We start from the raw sequence: 18,824 nt of genomic DNA, 5'->3' as shown, positions 1-18,824 counted from the left end.
CTCCTGTCTGAATTTGCCCTGCTATCTTCTATAATATGCGTATGTATTCCCAAGTCTGCTTGTTCCTGCACTCCTTTAGATTTTTACCTTTTATCTTGTGTTGTCTCATTCTTCAAACCAAACGAATCGCTTCATATCTCTCTATATTACATTAAATTTAATCTGTCACATTTTTACTCTTTCCACCAGCTATCTATATCCTCGTAAAGTTTATTACCCTCCTATTTTCAATTCATAATACTTCCAAGCCCACAATATTGAAATTGCACAAGGTGTACCTAAATTTAGGTTATTATATATGAAGGAAAGTAGAAGTTATAACACCACCACCTCAATGCCTTGTGGTTAATGTCACTTGACCACTAATGCTCTGGGGATGTGGATTTGAATTCCTCTGAAACAGATGGTGAAATTTTAATTCAATAAGAAACCTGGAATTAAGACAAATTAATGTGAGAGCAATCATGTAATCACAGTTGATTGTCATAAAAACCTCTAGGGAAGAAAATCTGCCATCTTCACCTGTTCTGAGCTGCATATGACTCTAGAACTACAAGCAGTTTGGTTGAGTTTTGATGGTCCTTTGAAATGGCCTGGCAGGCCAATCTGTTCTAGGGCAATTAGGGAAGACAACAGATGCTGTCCTAAACAGCAATGTCAATATCACATTTTCAAAAAAACTAGTCTCCAATCATTTATTCATCTTTATTTCAAGTAATGGATCTGCTTTTTGTTTATTCCATGTGTAGAAACTTTGTGACAAGCCTGTTATGTGGCACTTCATTAAATGCTTTTTTGGAATACGCATGTACTTCAGGTCAAACATGTTAGACTCAGCAACGCACTCTATTGCCTCATTAAAAAGCTCCAGCAAACAATTGAAATGTAATTGATAAAGGACTTGAGGTAAAGGAATCCCAAGAGGGGGCAGTGACCATTATTTGATAGAATTCACCCTGCAGTTTGAGAGACAGAAGCTTGAATTGGATGGAATTGATGAACAGAGAGATCTGGCTGTTCAGGTCCATTGTTCCCTGAAGGTGACAACGCAGGCTAATAGGGTGATCAAGAACGCATATGGCATGCTTTCCTTCATTGGGTGGGGTATTGAGTACAAGAGTTGGCACGTCATGTTGCAGTTGTATAGGACTTTCGTTCGGCCACGTTTGGAGTACTGTGTACAGTTCTGGTTGCCACATTACCAAAAGGATGTGGATGCTTTGGAGAGTGTGCAGAGGAGGTTCACCAGGATGTTGCCTCGTATGGAGGGTACTAGCTATGAGGAGAGGTTGAGTCGATTAGGATTATTTTAATTAGAACGACGGAGATTGAGGGGGGACCTGATTGAGGTGTACAAAATCATGAGGGGTATAGACAGGGTGGATAGCAAAAAGCTTTTTCCCAGAGTGGGGAACTCAATTACTAGGGGTCATGAGTTCAAACTGAGAGGTGGAAAATTTAAGGGAGCTATGTGCGGAAAGTTCTTTACACAGAGGGTGGTGGGCGCCTGGAACGCGTTGCCAGCAGAGGTGGTAGACGCAGACACGTTAGCGTCTTTTAAGATATATTTGGACAGGTACATGAATGGGCAGGGAGCAAATGGACACAGGCCGTTAGAAAATAGATGACAGGTTAGACAGAGGATCTTGATCGGCGCAGGCTTGGAGGGCCAAAGGGCCTGTTCCTGTGCTGCAGCTTTCTTTGTTCTTTGTTCTTTGTCCTTTGGAATGGTATTGCAATTCAGTAAATGGAAGGACAAAGACATGAGGGAGGAGATGGCCAGAGTTGATTATAAGGGGAGCCTAGCAGAGAAGACATTGGTACAGCAATAGCAGGAATTTCTGGTGATAATCCCAGAGGCACAGCAGAAACTCGTCCTAGTGGAGAATAAGCCTACCAAAGGCAGGATGAGGCAACCGTGGCTGGCAAGGGAGGTGAGTGACAGCATTATAAGCAAAAGATGAAGCATACATTGTGGTGAAGATTAGTGAGAAGCCTGTAAAAACCAACAGAGGAATACTAAAAAATGTAATGGGGGTGGGGGTGGAAACAATGTGAAATATGAAGGAAAGCTAGCTAATAATATAAAAAAGATTGCAAGACATTTTTTTAAGATATCTAAAAGGTAAGAAAGAGACAAGGGTGGCCATTGTACCATTGGAAAAGGAGGCCGAGCAGGTAGTAATGGGGAACAAAGAAATGGCGGAGAAACTGAATCAGTACTTTGCATCACTGTTCACAGTGGAAGACTCCAGAACATCATAGCGTACCAAAACTTCAAGAGAGTCGGAGTAAAAGTGAGTGTAGTGGCTATCACTATGGAGAAGTTGATGGAAGGTGTGAGGGTGAATAAATCACCCAGACTGGGTGCACTACATGATAGGATCCTGAAGGAGACAGCTGAGAAAATTGTAGATGCTTTCGAAATGATTTTTCAGGTAACATTGGAGTCGGGCAGGGTGTCAGAGGATGGAAAATGACTAATATAACATCCTGTCTAAGAAGGGATGGAGGCTGAAGATGAGAAGTATAGACCAGTCAACCTGACTTTGATCATCGGTAAGATTTTAGAGTCCATTGTTAAAGAAGAAATTGCAGAATATTTAGAAATGCATGGTAAAATAGAGCTGAGCCACCATGGCTTTGTCAAAGGGAAGCCATGCCTGCCCCATCTGTTAGAATTCTTTGAGGAAATAATGACCGTTTTTATATGTATTCACTCATGGAATGTAGGTGTCGCCTACCAATCAGCATTTATTCCCAATCCATTGAAGCCCTTAAGAAGGTGCTAGTGAGTTGCCTTGAACTGCTGCAGTACACGTGCTGCAGGTTCACTTAAAATGTACTAAAGGAGGGCATTCTAAGATTTTGACCCAATGACAGTGAAGGTGTGGTAGAATATTTCCAAGTCTCGATGGAGAGTGGCTTGGAAGGGAACTTACAGGTGACAGTGTTCCCATATGGCTGTTGCCCATGCCCTTCTAGATGGGAGTGGTCATGGATTTGGAAGGTGTTGTCCAAGAATCTCTGGTGAATTTCTTCAGTGTAACTTGTAGATACTACTGATACTACTGATTGTTGGTGGTGGATGTGGTGTGAATAAAGCATGCTGCTTTGTCCTGGTTGGTGTCAAGCTTCTTGAGTGTAGTTGGAGCTGCATCCACTCAGGCAAGTGGGAAGTAATCCATCACACTCCTGTCATTTTTTTTTACATAGAATTTCTACAGTGTAGAAACAGGCCATTCGGCCCAACAATCCACACCACCCATCTAAAGAGCATCTCAACCAGACCCATCGCCCATCCCACTACCCTATCCTTGTAACCCTGTATTTCCCATGGCTTACGCACCTAACCAACACACCCTTGAACACTACAGGTAATTTAGCTTTACCAATCCACCTAACCTGCATATCTTTGGACTGTGGGAGGAAACCAGAGCATCCAGCAGAAACCCACACAGACACGGGGAAAACATGCAAACTCCACACAGGCTATCACACGGGGCTGAATCAAACCCAGGTCCCTGGCACAGTGAGGCAGCAGTGCCGACTACTGAGCCACTGTGCTGCCCCTTAGGCTTGTTTTAGGTGGATGATGGTCAGGCCTTTGGAAAGGCTGGAGGTAAGTTACTTGCTGCAGGATTCATAGCCTTTGACCTGCTCATGTAGCTACTGCATTTATATGACAAGTCCAGTTGAGCTCCTGGTCCATGGTAAGCCCCTAGGCGGATGATGTTGGGGAATCCAGTGATGGTAACACTATTGAATATCAGAGGACAGTGGCTAGATTGTCTCTCATTGGAGGTGGACATTGCATGGCATTTGTGTGGCAGGAATGTTACTTGTTACCAGTCAGCCTAAACCCAGTTATTAAACAGACCTCTTTGCATTTGAACATGGACTGCTTCAGTATCTGAGGAGTCACAAATGGCGCTGCACATTGTGCTACATCAGTGAACATTCCCACATTTGACCTTACGATGGAGGAAAGGTCACTGATGAAGCAGCCGATGATGTTTGGGCCTAGGGCAGTACCTGGAGGAACTCACACGAGAGATGCCCTGGATCTGAGAAGACTGACCTCCAGTAATGATAACCATCTTCCCATGTGTCGGGTATGACTCCAACAAGTGGAGAGTTTACCCCCAATTCCCATTGATTCCTGTTTTGCCGGGGCTCTTTGATGCCACACTCGGTTGAGTGCAGCCTTGGTGTCAAGGGCTGTCACTCTTACCTCACCTCTGGAATTCAGTGCTTTTGTCCATGTTTGCACCAAAGCTGTAATGAGATCACGACCTTAATGACCCGGCAGAGCTCAAACTGGGTGTCACTGAGCTGATCAAATGCTGCTGATGACACCTTCCACTACTTTACTGTAATTGGTGGGTTGGATTACTCCTGCTTTTTGCGTACTGGACATACATGCGTAATTTTCCACATTGTCAGGTAGCGGCCAGTGTTGTAACTGTACTGGAACAGCTTGGCCAGGGGAGTGGCAAATTCGAAAGCACAAGTCTTCAGTACTATTGCCAGAATTTTGTCAAAACCCATAGCCTTTGCAGTATCCAGGGCCTCGAACTGTTCCTTGACTTACGTGGAGTGAATGGAATTAATTGGATCTCTGGAGGAAGCTGAGTTGGATCATTCAATCAGCACTCTGGCTAAAGATTGTTGTAAATGCTTCAGCCTTGTCTTTTACACTGATGTGTTGGGCTTTTCCATCATTGAGGACTGGATATTTGTGGAGCCTTCTCCAGTGAGTTGTTTAATTATCCATCACCGTTCACAACTGGCTGTGCAAGACTGCAGAGCTTTAGATCTGATTTGTTGATTGTGGAATTGCTTAGCTCCATCTACCACTTGCTGCTTATGCCACTTTGCATACACTAGTCCTCTGTTGTAACCTTACAGGGTTGTTGAGTCATAGGTATGCCTGATGCTACTTCTGTCGTGCCCTCCTACACTCTTTATTGAACTAGGTCGATTGCCTGGCTTGGTAGTAATGATAGAGGTAATATATCCCAAGTCACGAGTTTGTACATTGTGTTGAAGTACACCTCCGCTGCTGCTGATGGGCCACAGCACTCATGGATGTACAGTCTTGAATTGATCCCTCTGTTCAAAATCCATCTCATTGAGTATGATAATAGTGCCCGCAACAAAATGGAGGGTAAGTATTTTCTAATCAGCCTATTCAGACATGTTATCTCACACCTGTGGAGCAGGCTGTTCTTGAACCCAGGTCTCCTGGCTCAGAAGCAGGAACACTACCAAGAACCCTCATAATGAAGGCTATCCTCAATATGAAGACGGGCCTCTCTCTCTCCCTCAAAAATTGTGCAGTGTCTCACCTACTGTCATGGAGAGGGGCATCTGTGGCAGATGAGTTGGTGAGGGTGAGATCAAGTATGTTCTTTCCTCTTGATTTTTGACTTCACTACCTGCTACAGACCCAAACTGGCATCTGTCCTTTAGAACTTGATCAACTTGGTCAGCAATGGTGCTGCTGGGCCACTTCTTTGAGTGACGAATGATTTTATTATCACATGTATTTTATGTTGAAAATTGCAGTAACATACAGTGAAAAGCTTCCACTTATCACCACAATATGGTGCCATTTTGAATAGTTCAAGAAGAATTTTAAAAAAAGGTTTACAGAGAGTCCATGATCCTCCTGCCACCACCAGCACTGGACCTGACCAACATCAAAGTTGCCGGTCCTCAGGCACCATCTTTTCCCACTGGCCGCCCTTGCCGATATCGTTTCCATCAACGTAGCAGCTAGTGCTAGGTCCCATGCTTATTGTTCTGCCAGCTGCCTCCTTGAAGCCGCTTTCAGAGTCCTGCTTCACGCTAACTGGCTACCGCCAGGCTCCAGACCCGACAAAGCCAACTTCCTCATCGATGCCATCATTGCCAATGCCTATGTGACAGAGCTCTCCCCAGAAGGTAAGTAGAAGCAAAAATGAGAAAAGAAGAAAATAAGAGAGGTAGACGGAGTAGACAAGCCCTGGGCTCAGGAGCCTGGACTCTGCCACGATCATCTTGATAACCAGCTTTTTTTCATAATGGACATTGAAATCCCTCCCTTTCATTGAGGTTCCATGCCAACCTCAATGTCATCTGCAAGAGAAATTCAACATGGAAGAGTACTGATTCATCAGCCATGGGGGTGTAATCAGAAGTAGGTTGCCTTGATCATTTTCAAACTGCGCTAGAGTTTGTGGTTTCTGGAGTCGATGTTGAGGATTCCCAGTACAAATTTCTCCTGACTGTACACCACTGTCCTGAGGCAGAACATATCCAGAGCTGGTGGTGATGTTTGTCTAGGACACTGTCTGTAAGGTATGACGCTCAGTTTTACTGATAGATTTCTCAGTGTTGATGTTAACCCCCAGATGTTGGTAAAGAAGATTTTTGCTGTGTTGTCAGGACTGAGTTAGCTGTTGTGATTTCCAGTTCCTAGGTTGATGCCAGATTGGCATCCAGTTTCATTCATAGAATCTCTACAGTGTGGAAGCAGGCCCTTTGGCCCAACAAGTCCACACCAACTCTCAGAGCATCTCGTCCAGACCCATTCGCCTATAACCCATCTAAAATACACATTCCTGAATACCACGGGTAATTTAGCACAGCCAATCCACTTAGCTTGTATATCTTTGGACTGTGGGAGGAGCCTGGAGCACCTGGAGGAAACCCACACAGACATGGGGAGAATGTGCAAACTCAACACAGCCTGAAGGTAGAATCAAACCTGGGTCCCTGATGCTGTGAGGCAGCGGTTCTAACCACTGTGCTGCCCAACCTTACAAATTATCAGCAAGTTAGTAGATAGAGTAGCATGGTGACCATAATATATAAAAGATCTAAACATGGAGCACCACTAAAGAAAGGACTGTCTGCTGAAAAACCTTCTAGTTGACAGGGTAAGAAGATAGAAATTGTCCAAGGATGATCCATCAACAACAGCACAATGATTTCAAAGAATTACTAGATCATCATGCAACACAGTCAAAATACACGGGTACAGTGGGGGAGTTCTCCCTCAAAAGCCTTTGTAATGCTGGGAAAATGTAATCATGGATTGACCAGTCAGTGGAATGTCATTCCCCTCCTCCTACTCTGGGAGTAGAAGTAGTATAAAAATAAAGTTGCTGAAATAGCTCAGCAGATCTGGTAGCATCTGTGAAGCAAAAAAATCAGAGTTAACGTTTCGAGTCCGGTGATTCTTCCTCAGAACTGGTTTGATTTCTGAGGAAGGATCACCAGACCTGAAAAGCTAACTGTGAATGTTTTCTTCGCAGATGCTGCCAGACCTGCTGAGCTTTTCCAGCAACTTGGTTTTTGTTTCCGATTTACAGCATCTGCAGTTCTTATTTTTTTTTTCTTTAGTAGAAGTAGTATATTCATATTTGCATGCTCAACAAGCCTTAGTGCCCAAAACTAGCTTCCATTATTGATGGGCAGGAGTCAGAATTTTCTGGTGACATGTATTAGGCAACTGCTGGAAGCCACAGAACTGGTGTGGTGAATAAACAATGAAGTGGTTGTTGTGAAGCATCAGTGAGAGGACAGAGAAGGCTCAAGGGCCGTTCTTGAGACCACATGTAGCATTCATGTGGCAGATTTCAGGTTAGATAAAATGGTGGTGCTGGGGAGAATGCTTCAGGAGGAGCAGACTTAAATTTCCTTTTCTTGTGTCAGACATTTATCAAATGCATTCTGAAGAAAGGCTGAGTAAATTATACCCTCTATTGTCCTTCAACCATTATTTTAGCACAACCTCAAAAGAAATCCTAGTGGATTAATGAGACTTGAAATATTTCTTCAGAATTCAGCCAAGCTACTCCTTAAGGCTGCCTCTGCTTGTTACCAGAATAACCAATGATTATCAACAAGAATAACTGCTATTCTTTTAGCAGCTTTAATATAGGAACTTCTAGTTCTGGTGGTGAGAATCCCTGGATGGTGGTTTTAGTGGCAGACGGGCTGACGGAGAGGAAGGTGACTTCAAAGAGACAGAATTTGGCTGATGTTCACCTTGTCTGATATACTGTTCAAGACTATTCTCTTCTCCAGGTATTAGGTGATGGTTAATTTAATAGATTATGACTTCTGTATTCATGTCTCACTTGCTTTTGAACTGGGTATTTGTTAGCTGGCTGGAGATGCTGTTTTGTTGGGTTCCCTAAAAATATTTTTCATTTAAAGTTCGCTGGAAGATTTGTAGCTCAGGTTGTGGATGAGGTTGTAGACATGCTCGCTGAGCTGGTGGGTTTGGTTGCAAACGTTTCATCACCCTGCTAGGTAACATCATCAGTACACCTCCAATGAAGCATTGGTGTTCTGTTCCACTTGTTATTTATATGCCTCAGTTTGCTGAGATGGTTGGTATTACTTCCAATTCTGTTTCTCTAATTCAGTGTGCTTGTTGATGGAGTTCGAGTTGGAATACCAGGCCTCCAGGAATTCCCTGGCGTGTGTTTATTTGGCTTGTGCAATTATGAATGTGTTGTCCCAGTCAGATTTGTGTCTCTCGTTGTACTGAGCCAAGTGATAATTGGTCATGTCTCTCGGTGGTGGCTTGGTGTTCATGAATCTGTATTGCCAATTTTCTTTCAGTTTCGCCTATTTACTGTTTCTCATGGTCCTTGTATGATATTTTGTATATTACACCGTTCTTGCTAGGTTTGGGTACGGGATCCTTTGTTTTCGTCAATAACTGTTGTAGGGTGGTTGTCGGTTTGTGGGCTACTCTGATACCTAGGGGTCTGACTAGTCTTGTGGTCATCTCTGAAATGTCCTTGATGTATGGTATAGTGATGAGTGAGCCTGGTCGTGTAATGATCATTCTCAGCGGTAACAGCGGAATGTGCTTTTTGGGTATCCATTCAATTTGAAGACTCTGTATAAGGTGTTCCTGTTCTGCTTTGCAAAGTTCTGGGTTGCTGCAATGTGTTGTGGCTCATTTAAATAATGCCCTGATGCAGCTCCCATTGTGGTCATTGGGCTGGTTGCTATTGTAATTGAGTATCTGGTCCACATATGTGGTCTTTGTATATATGCTTGTCTGGAGTTCCGTGTTGTTTTTGCATTCTGCCATTATGTGCAGGAAGGGTAGTCGATTGTTCTTCTTTCGTGAATTTAATCCTGGCCAGGATGTCGTTTGTGTGTCAGTGGTTCTTTTCTAGTTTTGTGCGTTTAACAATCACGAAGGTGTCATCTACATATCGGACACAAAGTTTGGGTTGTATAGTTGGGAGGGGTGCTGTCTGTTCTAACCATTGTATTACTGCTTCTGCAGTGAGTCCTGATGTTGGGATCCCATTGGTGTTTGTATGTGTTGTCATTGAAATGCAATGAGTTGTGAGGCACAGATCTTGTACTTTCATGGTGGTGTCCTTATTAATATTGTTTTTGTTCTGGGGTGCCTGCCTACTTGATTCGTCCAGCAGTGTGGCAATTACCTCCTTTGGCTCGGTCAGTGTTTATGGATGTAAATAGTGCTGTTACATCAAAGGATAACATCATCTTGTCCTCTTCCATCCTGGTGACCTTGATGATCTTGAGGAATTCTTGGGGTGAGTCAATGGAGGAAGTAGTGTTGTCCACTAAGTATTTCAGTTTCTGTTGTAGTTTTTTGGCAAGTCTATATGTTGGTCCGCCTGGCAGTGAGACAGTGGGTCTGTAGGGGGACTCCCAGTTTGTATACTTTGGGGAGTCCATAGAATTGAGGTGTGTTAGATCCCTCTGGCTTCATTGTTTGGTAGTCTGTCTTGCTGAGGTGTCCTGAATTGGGTTTTTGTAATCCATGTGGTGTTGGGTCTATCGCCATCTGTTGGTAGGTGTTGGTACCTGCTAGTAGTGCATTAGCTTTCTCAATGGATTTGGGTTCTGTTGAGGCCTACTGTCATGTGTCCTTTGTTCATTGGTAAGATTACAATGTTGCTGTCTTTGAGTTTTTCCAGGGCTTTCTTCTCTTCTGTGTTGAATGTGTTCCACTTTCCTGTTTTGCTCAATACTGAGACTATCATCTAGCTGATGGTCTGTTGTACTTCTATAACTCCATTGTTCTTTAGTGTTGATTCCAGCGCAACCAGGAAGTCAGTCTTTTTGACATTTCTGTAGTTATAATTGAGTCTGCATATTCATATGGTCTTCTCAGCGTCTGTAAGTGTTCGGTCTGAGATGTTTTTATTCCGTGAATCAGTGTTGTCTGTGTCGTTGATGTGGGTGATCTTTGGGCAGTTCTTTCATCGTGAAGGGCTATTCCACTGGGACAGCACATCCATAATCGCACAAGCCAAACAGAGACAAGCCAGAGAATTCTGGAGGCCCGGTATGCCAGCCGGAACTCCATCAACAAACACAGTAAATTAGACCTTATCTACAAACCACTGAGAAACAAAGCTGCAAGTTATACCGACCACCCCAGCAAACCGAGGCATGTAAGTAACAGAGATAACGAGGTGTAGAGCTGGATGAATGCAGCAGGCCAAGCAGCATTAGAGGAGCAGGAAGGCTGACGTATTGGGCCTAGACCCTTCTTCAGAAAATATAAGTAACAAGTGGGACAGAACACCAACGCTTCACCAGAGATGCACTGACAATGTTACCTAACAGGGTGATGAAACGTTTGAAACCAGACCCATTGGCTCAGGAAGCATGTCAACAACCTCAATATTTTTCATTTTTTGACACTGGGTGTTGTAAATAGATATGAGCAGTATAAACTACATATATATAGATGGCTTCAGAGATAATGGGAACTGCAGATGCTGGAGATTCCAAGATAATAAAATGTGAGGCTGGATGAACACAGCAGGCCAAGCAGCATCTCAGGAGCACAAAAGCTGACGTTTCGGGCCTAGACCCTTCGTCAGAGAGGGGGATGGGGGAGGGAACTGGAATAAATAGGGAGAGAGGGGGAGGCGGACCGAAGACGGAGAGTAAAGAAGATAGGTGGAGAGAGTGTAGGTGGGGAGGTAGGGAGGGGATAGGTCAATCCAGGGAAGATGGACAGGTCAAGGAGGTGGGATGAGGTTAGTAGGTAGCTGGGGGTGCGGCTTGGGGTGGGAGGAAGGGATGGGTGAGAGGAAGAACCGGTTAGGGAGGCAGAGACAGGTTGGACTGGTTTTGGGATGCAGTGGGTTGGGGGGAAGAGCTGGGCTGGTTGTGTGGTGCAGTGGGGGGAGGTGATGAACTGGGCTGGTTTAGGGATGCAGTAGGGGAAGGGGAGATTTTGAAACTGGTGAAGTCCACATTGATACCATATGGCTGCAGGGTTCCCAGGCGGAATATGAGTTGCTGTTCCTGCAACCTTCGGGTGGCATCATTGTGGCAGTGCAGGAGGCCCATGATGGACATGTCATCTGAAGAATGGGAGGGGGAGTGGAAATGGTTTGTGACTGGGAGGTGCAGTTGTTTGTTGCGAACTGAGTGGAGGTGTTCTGCAAAGCGGTCCCCAAGCCTCCGCTTGGTTTCCCCAATGTAGAGGAAGCCGCACCGGGTACAGTGGATGCAGTATACCACATTGGCAGATGTGCAGGTGAACCTCTGCTTAATGTGGAATGTCATCTTGGGGCCTGGGATGGGGGTGAGGGAGGAGGTGTGGGGACAAGTGTAGCATTTCCTGCGGTTGCAGGGGAAGGTGCCGGGTGTGGTGGGGTTGGAGGGCAGTGTGGAGCGAACAAGGGAGTCACGGAGAGAGTGGTCTCTCCGGAAAGCAGACAGGGGAGGGGATGGAAAAATGTCTTGGGTGGTGGGGTCGAATTGTAAATGGCGGAAGTGTCGGAGGATAATGCGTTGTATCCGGAGGTTGGTAGGGTGGTGTGTGAGAACGTGGGGGATCCTCTTGGGGCGGTTGTGGCGGGGACGGGGTGTGAGGGATGTGTCGCGGGAAATGCGGGAGACGCGGTCAAGGGCGTTCTCGATCACCGTGGGGGGAAAGTTGCGGTCCTTAAAGAACTTGGACATCTGGGATGTGTGGGAGTGGAATGTCTTATCGTGGGAGCAGATGCGGCGGAGGCGGAGGAATTGGGAATAGGGGATGGAATTTTTGCAGGAGGGTGGGTGGGAGGAGGTGTATTCTAGGTAGCTGTGGGAGTCGGTGGGCTTGAAATGGACATCCCTCACACCCCGCCCCCGCCACAACCGCCCCAAGAGGATCCCCCTCGTTCTCACACACCACCCTACCAACCTCCGGATACAACGCATTATCCTCCGACACTTCCGCCATTTACAATCCGACCCCACCACCCAAGACATTTTTCCATCCCCTCCCCTGTCTGCTTTCCGGAGAGACCACTCTCTCCGTGACTCCCTTGTTCGCTCCACACTGCCCTCCAACCCCACCACACCCGGCACCTTCCCCTGCAACCGCAGGAAATGCTACACTTGTCCCCACACCTCCTCCCTCACCCCCATCCCAGGCCCCAAGATGACATTCCACATTAAGCAGAGGTTCACCTGCACATCTGCCAATGTGGTATACTGCATCCACTGTACCCGGTGCGGCTTCCTCTACATTGGGGAAACCAAGCGGAGGCTTGGGGACCGCTTTGCAGAACACCTCCGCTCAGTTCACAACAAACAACTGCACCTCCCAGTCGCAAACCATTTCCACTCCCCCTCCCATTCTCTTGATGACATGTCCATCATGGGCCTCCTGCACTGCCACAATGATGCCACCCAAAGGTTGCAGGAACAGCAACTCATATTCCGCCTGGGAACCCTGCAGCCATATGGTATCAATGTGGACTTCACCAGTTTCAAAATCTCCCCTTCCCCTACTGCATCCCTAAACCAGCCCAGTTCATCCCCTCCCCCCAATGCACCACACAACCAGCCCAGCTCTTCCCCCCCCCACCCACTGCATCCCAAAACCAGTCCAACCTGTCTCTGCCTCCCTAACCGGTTCTTCCTCTCACCCATCCCTTCCTCCCACCCCAAGCCGCACCCCCAGCTACCTACTAACCTCATCCCACCTCCTTGACCTGTCCGTCTTCCCTGGACTGACCTATTCCCTCCCTACCTCCCCACCTACACTCTCTCCACCTATCTCCTTTACTCTCCATCTTCGGTCCGCCTCCCCCTCTCTCCCTATTTATTCCAGTTCCCTCCCCCCATCCCCCTCTCTGATGAAGGGTCTAGGCCCGAAACGTCAGCTTTTGTGCTCCTGAGATGCTGCTTGGCCTGCTGTGTTCATCCAGCCTCACATTTTATATATAGATGGCTACCCAGTTTTCCAGGAGGCTGGCTACATTGCTAACTCCTGCTTGGCAGCTCCCAAGGGGTTTCCCACAGATATGCGCATCTTAACACACTAAATAGCTGTTCTTGTCAGCCACCCTGATTAACTGATTAGACATCAGGAACCTAAATTTGGACAATACAGGCCATGACGACCTGCACTGATTATTCTTGAAAAAAGGAATGGGAAGCTGCAAGGTGAGTCCTGCAGTAGAGTAAATTCAAGGCCCAGGTTACCTTACAGTTAAATGACACTTTTAGAGCATTGTCCTATTGTGAAGCATCTGAATGTACTGTGAAGTGTTTTCAGAGCTTTTTTTGATGATTTTCTGAATTTACCAAGCGTGCTTACGCATCCTGACAGCTAGGGCAGAGGACCAGCTGACCTGTGCGCACAAAGGCTGGGACAGGTATGAGACAGCAGTGCCAGTGCCTCTGGGTTAACAGCAGAACAGGGCAATGGGCCGAAGGTTGCCTCATCCCTACCATGTTCTACCTCCAACTGGAATCTGTTCATTGCTCCTTGACAGTGACAGTTCAGTACAACTGAGCACCATCATGTGCATACCCGTTCAGCTGTCTTCAGGTTGCCCTTTAAAGATACTCATCAGAATTTTTTGCAAACAGTAGCTGTCTGTCACCTTGCCCTTCTGTAAACTGGCAAATGACTGATCTTGTCAACTTGACCTGATTGCAGCCTACCATGCTTAGTCACTTGATGTGCAGAACTTGAGGAGTAGCTTGATGTTAGGGCCTGAGTGTGTGGGCGTGTTCCTGGGTAAGCAAAGAGGGTGAGGTTCACTGAGCAGCATGAGAGGTTGGTCATGTGACGGTTAGGAAATGTTATGAGAAGATGCTGATCTTGAACACCTGGCTGTGGTCCTGAGATCTTCTGGTCAATGTTACCAGGTTATCAGGCCCAACTTGAAAGAGTCGAACTTCCTAGCTACCTGCACCCACTTTGTACTAAGGGTGCTCCTTGAAGATTTCCTGGCCCCTAATTTGATCATGGAATTTCTCCTCTTGTCCACCCCACATCACTGACACTTGCAGGCCTACATATATCACTGTGGATCCAATCTGCTCTGGTGTGGTTTCCCAGAATTCCTTTTGCAGTGCTGTTGGTGGCCAACTTTTAAGATGTGTCTAGGAGGGAAGTTGGCAGTCTACAAAAAAAACTAACTTCTTGTCCTTTGTGATCTGCAAATGCTATTGTGCTCGTGCTGTTTGCAAAGCTCGCCAGCCGTGTTAAGAGGCAGAGATCGGAGATAGACAAACTCATATCGTAAACATTCAGATGATATAAGTACAAGAATTAGAGGTAACAAAGTGTGGAGCTGGATGAACACAGCAGGCCAAGCAGCATCTTAGGCGCACAAAAGCTGACATTTCGGGCCTAGACCCTTCATCAGAAAAGGGGGATGGGGAAAGGATTCTGAAATAAATAGGGAAAGAGGGGGAGGCAGACCGAAGATGGATAGAGGACAGTATAGGTGGTGAGGTAGGGAGGTGATAGGTCAGTCCGGGGAGGATGGACAGGTCAAGGGGGGGGCGGGATGAGGTTAGTAGGTAGGAAATGGAGGTGCGGCTTGAGGTAGGAGGAGGGGATAGGTGAGAGGAAGAAAAGGTTAGGGAGGCGGGGACAAGCTGAGCTGGTTTTGGGATGCAGTGGGGGGAGGGGAGATTTTGAAGGTTGTGAAATCCACATTGATACCATTGAGCCGCAGGGTTCCCAAGCGGAATATGAGTTGCTGTTCCTGCAAGCTTCGGGTGGCATCATTATGGCTCTGCAGGTGGCCCAGGATGGACATGTCATCTAGGGAATGGGAGGGGGAGTTAAAATGGTTCGCAACTGGGAGGTGCAGTTGTTTATTGCAAACCGAGCGTAGGTGTTCTACAAAGTAGTCCTCAAGCCTCCGCTTGATTTCCCCAATGTAGTGGAAGCCACAACGGGTACAGAGGATGCAGTATACCACATTGGTGGATGTGCAGGCGAACATCTGCTTGATGTGGAAAGTCATCTTGGGGCCTGGGATGGCGGTGAGAATGGAGGTGTGGAGGCAAGTGTAGCACTTCCCACGGTTGCAGGCGAAAGTGCCATGTGTTGTGGGGTTGGAGAGGAGTGTGGAGCGGACAAGGGAGTCACAGAGAGAGTGGTCTGTCCAGAAGGCAGACAAGGGTGGGGATGGAAAATCTCTTTGGTGGTGGGGTTGGATTGCAGATGGCGGAAGTGTTGGAGGATGATGCGTTGTATCCGGAGGTTGGTGGGGTGGTGTGTGAGGACTAGGAAGACTAGGTTGCAGGAACAGCAACTCGTATTCTGCTTGGGAATCCTGCAGCCCAATGGTATCAATGTGGACTTCACCACCTTCAAAATCTCCCCTCCCCCCACTGCATCCCGAAACCAGCCCAGCTCGTACCTGCCTCCCTAAACTGTTCTTCTTCTCACCTATCCCTCTCTCCCACCTCAAGCCGCACATCCATTTCCTAACTACTAACCTCATCCCGCCCCCTTGACCTGTCTGTCCTCCCTGGACTGACCTGTCCCCTCCCTACCTCCCCACCTATACTTTCCTCTCCACCTATCTTCTCCTCTATCCATCTTCGGTCTGCCTCCCCCTCTCTCCCTATTTATTTCAGAATCCTCTCCCCATCCCCCTTTTCTGATGAAGGGTCTAGGCCCGAAACACCAGCTTTTGTGATCCTCAGATGCTGCTTGGCCTGCTGTGTTCATCCAGCTCCACACTTTGTTATCTCGGATTCTCCAGCATCTGCAGTTCCCATTATCTTTGAAGTACAAGAATTATGTGTGTTTCCCACCTTGATCTGCATCGTAATAATGGACAGTTCTCTCTCACAATGGGACAAACAAACTTTTAAATGACTATTCTTTGTGTTTCCCTGCAACTAATGGCTATAAGGATGTTTGCTTGTGTTCTGTCTTCCTGAATCAAGCTAGCTTGGTCTAGAATTGGATTTCAATATTCTTTTATGGTTATCTATTTAAATAGTCAGTTTAATGTATTAGCCAATCTTGATTCTTTATTTATTCCCAACTATGTCTTTAAATACCATTGACACATGCCATTTGCTATCAATAAAGCTATTACATAACAACAAAGAGAACAGCAAGAACAGTGTGAGCAGAAGCTTGTGATGAAAGATGAGACTACAGCACAATTGGCAGCATAAGCTTAACGAGTACAAGCATGTTAAATAGACTAAAGGAAATTTATAATGAAAGTTATGGGAATTTCAGTATCTCAGAGATAAAGAGACCTAGGACAATTGGAAGGGAGGGGTGAAACTCACAAGTAATTTAGTTGATGTGATTTGTGACTTATTCTTAACAGGAAATAGGAACTAATGTATTGGAGCAGGTGTAGTTTAAGATGTTGGCTCGAATTTTCCAGTTAGAATGGCAATGAAACCATCAGTGTTTTCGATCATTAGGTTGTGTAGCTGACACCAACTTCTGGCGTGTACATGTGCAGTTAAACACAAAAATCCCAAAGGTAATGTCGACAATCCTCCCTTCTTCCGGAGGTTAATTGTTGAAACCATCACAGATAGCAATCTTTAGGAATCATAATTATTATACTGCTTTTGCTGCTCACAATCTGGTCTCCTTTACACTGGGAGACCAAATAAGATTCGATGACCATACTACACGTACCTCAGTTCAGTCCACACACTTGACCCCAAGTTTCCAATGGGTCAATATTTTAAATTTCTGCCTTGCTGTCAAACTGATATTTCGGTCTTGAGCCAGCCACGCTGTTCCAGTGAAGCGCTATATAAGCTTGAGGAACAACACATTTCAGGTAAATTCTCGACAGCATTCCAGACTGAACGTTGAGTTCAACAGCTTAAGACCATAATCTCTGCTTCAGTTGGTTTCCCCTTCTTTGCTTATTTACGTTTTCTGTTATCTTTGGGGTCGGTTTGCAACCCAGCTGTTCTAGCACATCATTTGATTCTTTGGTGATGATGCAAGAAAAACATTCATGTTTCTTCTTTTAATTCAATCTCTCCTGTCTGTCACACTATTACAGACCTTCCTAATGTCCTTATTCCACCCATTCCTGCTCAAAACCTTTTGCAGTTATAACTTTTCCCTGATCAGATGAACGATCACAGATCAGAAACTTTAAGTCTGTTTCTGTCTGCACAGGTACTGCTTGGTTAGAGGCAAAAAACTACAGATGCTGGAAAACGTCCAGCAGGTACTGCTTGGCCTGGGTATTCTACCATTTTCTAGCAACCACTGTGTACTATTTTATTTGTAGGCTGTTTGTGTTCTTAAGGCCTCTAATGTGCATGCTCAATCTTTCTTTATTGCTCAATAAAATGTATAAAATATGAAAGAAAATGACCTATTTTCTTTCTGACTTCATGTCTATGAGAATTTTTCAATGTGATTGGCTTCTTACCGCACCAAATGACATGAACTTTGCTGAACAATTGAAATTCCTTTGACTTGCACCAGACTCAAATTCACATTGCAAACAGTGACCTCAAGATCTAGGCCATTGTATCTGTAAGTCCAGAAGAAGGCTGATGACCATGTGGTTGCTGGCTATCAGTGCACAGTGTGTATTTAAAATGATATTGTAGACTTTGGTGATGGGTAAGTTTAAGAGTGCACCAAGAGTTCTAGCGTAAATTAAATAGGAATCAGTAGAGCAATGGTTTCAGACATTGTTTTAAAGCAAGTAGAGTGAAATGATATTCCTGTGAGGGACAAAAATAACAAGACCAGTGTGTGATTGCAAAGAGATCTAATCTGAAACAAAGAAGGAATATTTAGAAAAATACAAAGAAAAAATTCTAACATAGCTTGCAAATTACAGCAAAACTAATGGAGAATGATTAAAATACATGTTAGATAAGGATAAGGAAGGAGAAGAAAATTGCAAAAAGCAGCAGAGAGATTCATGTTTAATTCATTCTGGAATAGTCAACTTTACAGGCATCCTAATAAAAAGCCTTTAAGTATTATTTGCAGTGGTTATTCCAAAGCATTCTTGAAATATGCAACACCTATAAAATACTATATTGCTATTTTTCACTGTGGAAATTACTTGATGTGTTTAATTAACAGTCCCCCACATCTGCCCAGCCCCCACCCCCACCGCATTCACTGCAAACATTGTGCTAAACTTGAGCCCTGCCAGTAATGGACAAATACTTGTACATCGCAAAGCATATGTCTCAAGTTTTTAGGGATTGTAAAATAGTATGCATGTCTCATTTCATTTCCTTGTAAAAAATACATTTGCATTAGTTTTAAATGTTTTGAAAATTGGGTCCTTGTGGTTCACAAACACATTTGCATTTCTGTGAGTCCTTTAAAATTGCATTTTGAAATCCTTTTGAATAATACGCAGCCTGTTCTGTTTGCTGCTTATGGGTGGATTTTCATGCATGTTGCTTCCATTCATGATGCACTCATATCCAAATATGTTCATTCTTACATGAGCATCAATCCATTGGAAGGTTGCAATTTTGGGTCAAAATTTAAGATACTAGTGAATTCAGAGAATTATGAAATTGTTGAGATAATGTGAAGT

At 45.2% G+C, this 18,824-nt stretch overlaps 1 protein-coding gene across 2 annotated transcripts in view; it reads left to right on the top strand.

Moving 5' to 3' along the window:
• The window catches only part of ndufs4 (NADH:ubiquinone oxidoreductase subunit S4), a 138,816-nt gene that overhangs the window by 60,272 nt on the left and 59,720 nt on the right, over positions 1-18,824 (top strand). The gene's annotated exons all lie outside the window — the stretch shown is intronic.

Source organism: Stegostoma tigrinum, chromosome 1 (genome assembly GCF_030684315.1).
Source record: "Stegostoma tigrinum isolate sSteTig4 chromosome 1, sSteTig4.hap1, whole genome shotgun sequence".
In the NCBI taxonomy this organism is placed as follows: domain Eukaryota; kingdom Metazoa; phylum Chordata; class Chondrichthyes; order Orectolobiformes; family Stegostomatidae; genus Stegostoma; species Stegostoma tigrinum.
The sequence above is the reverse complement of the archived record's forward strand: the minus strand, read 5'-3'. Positions and strand labels throughout refer to the sequence as shown.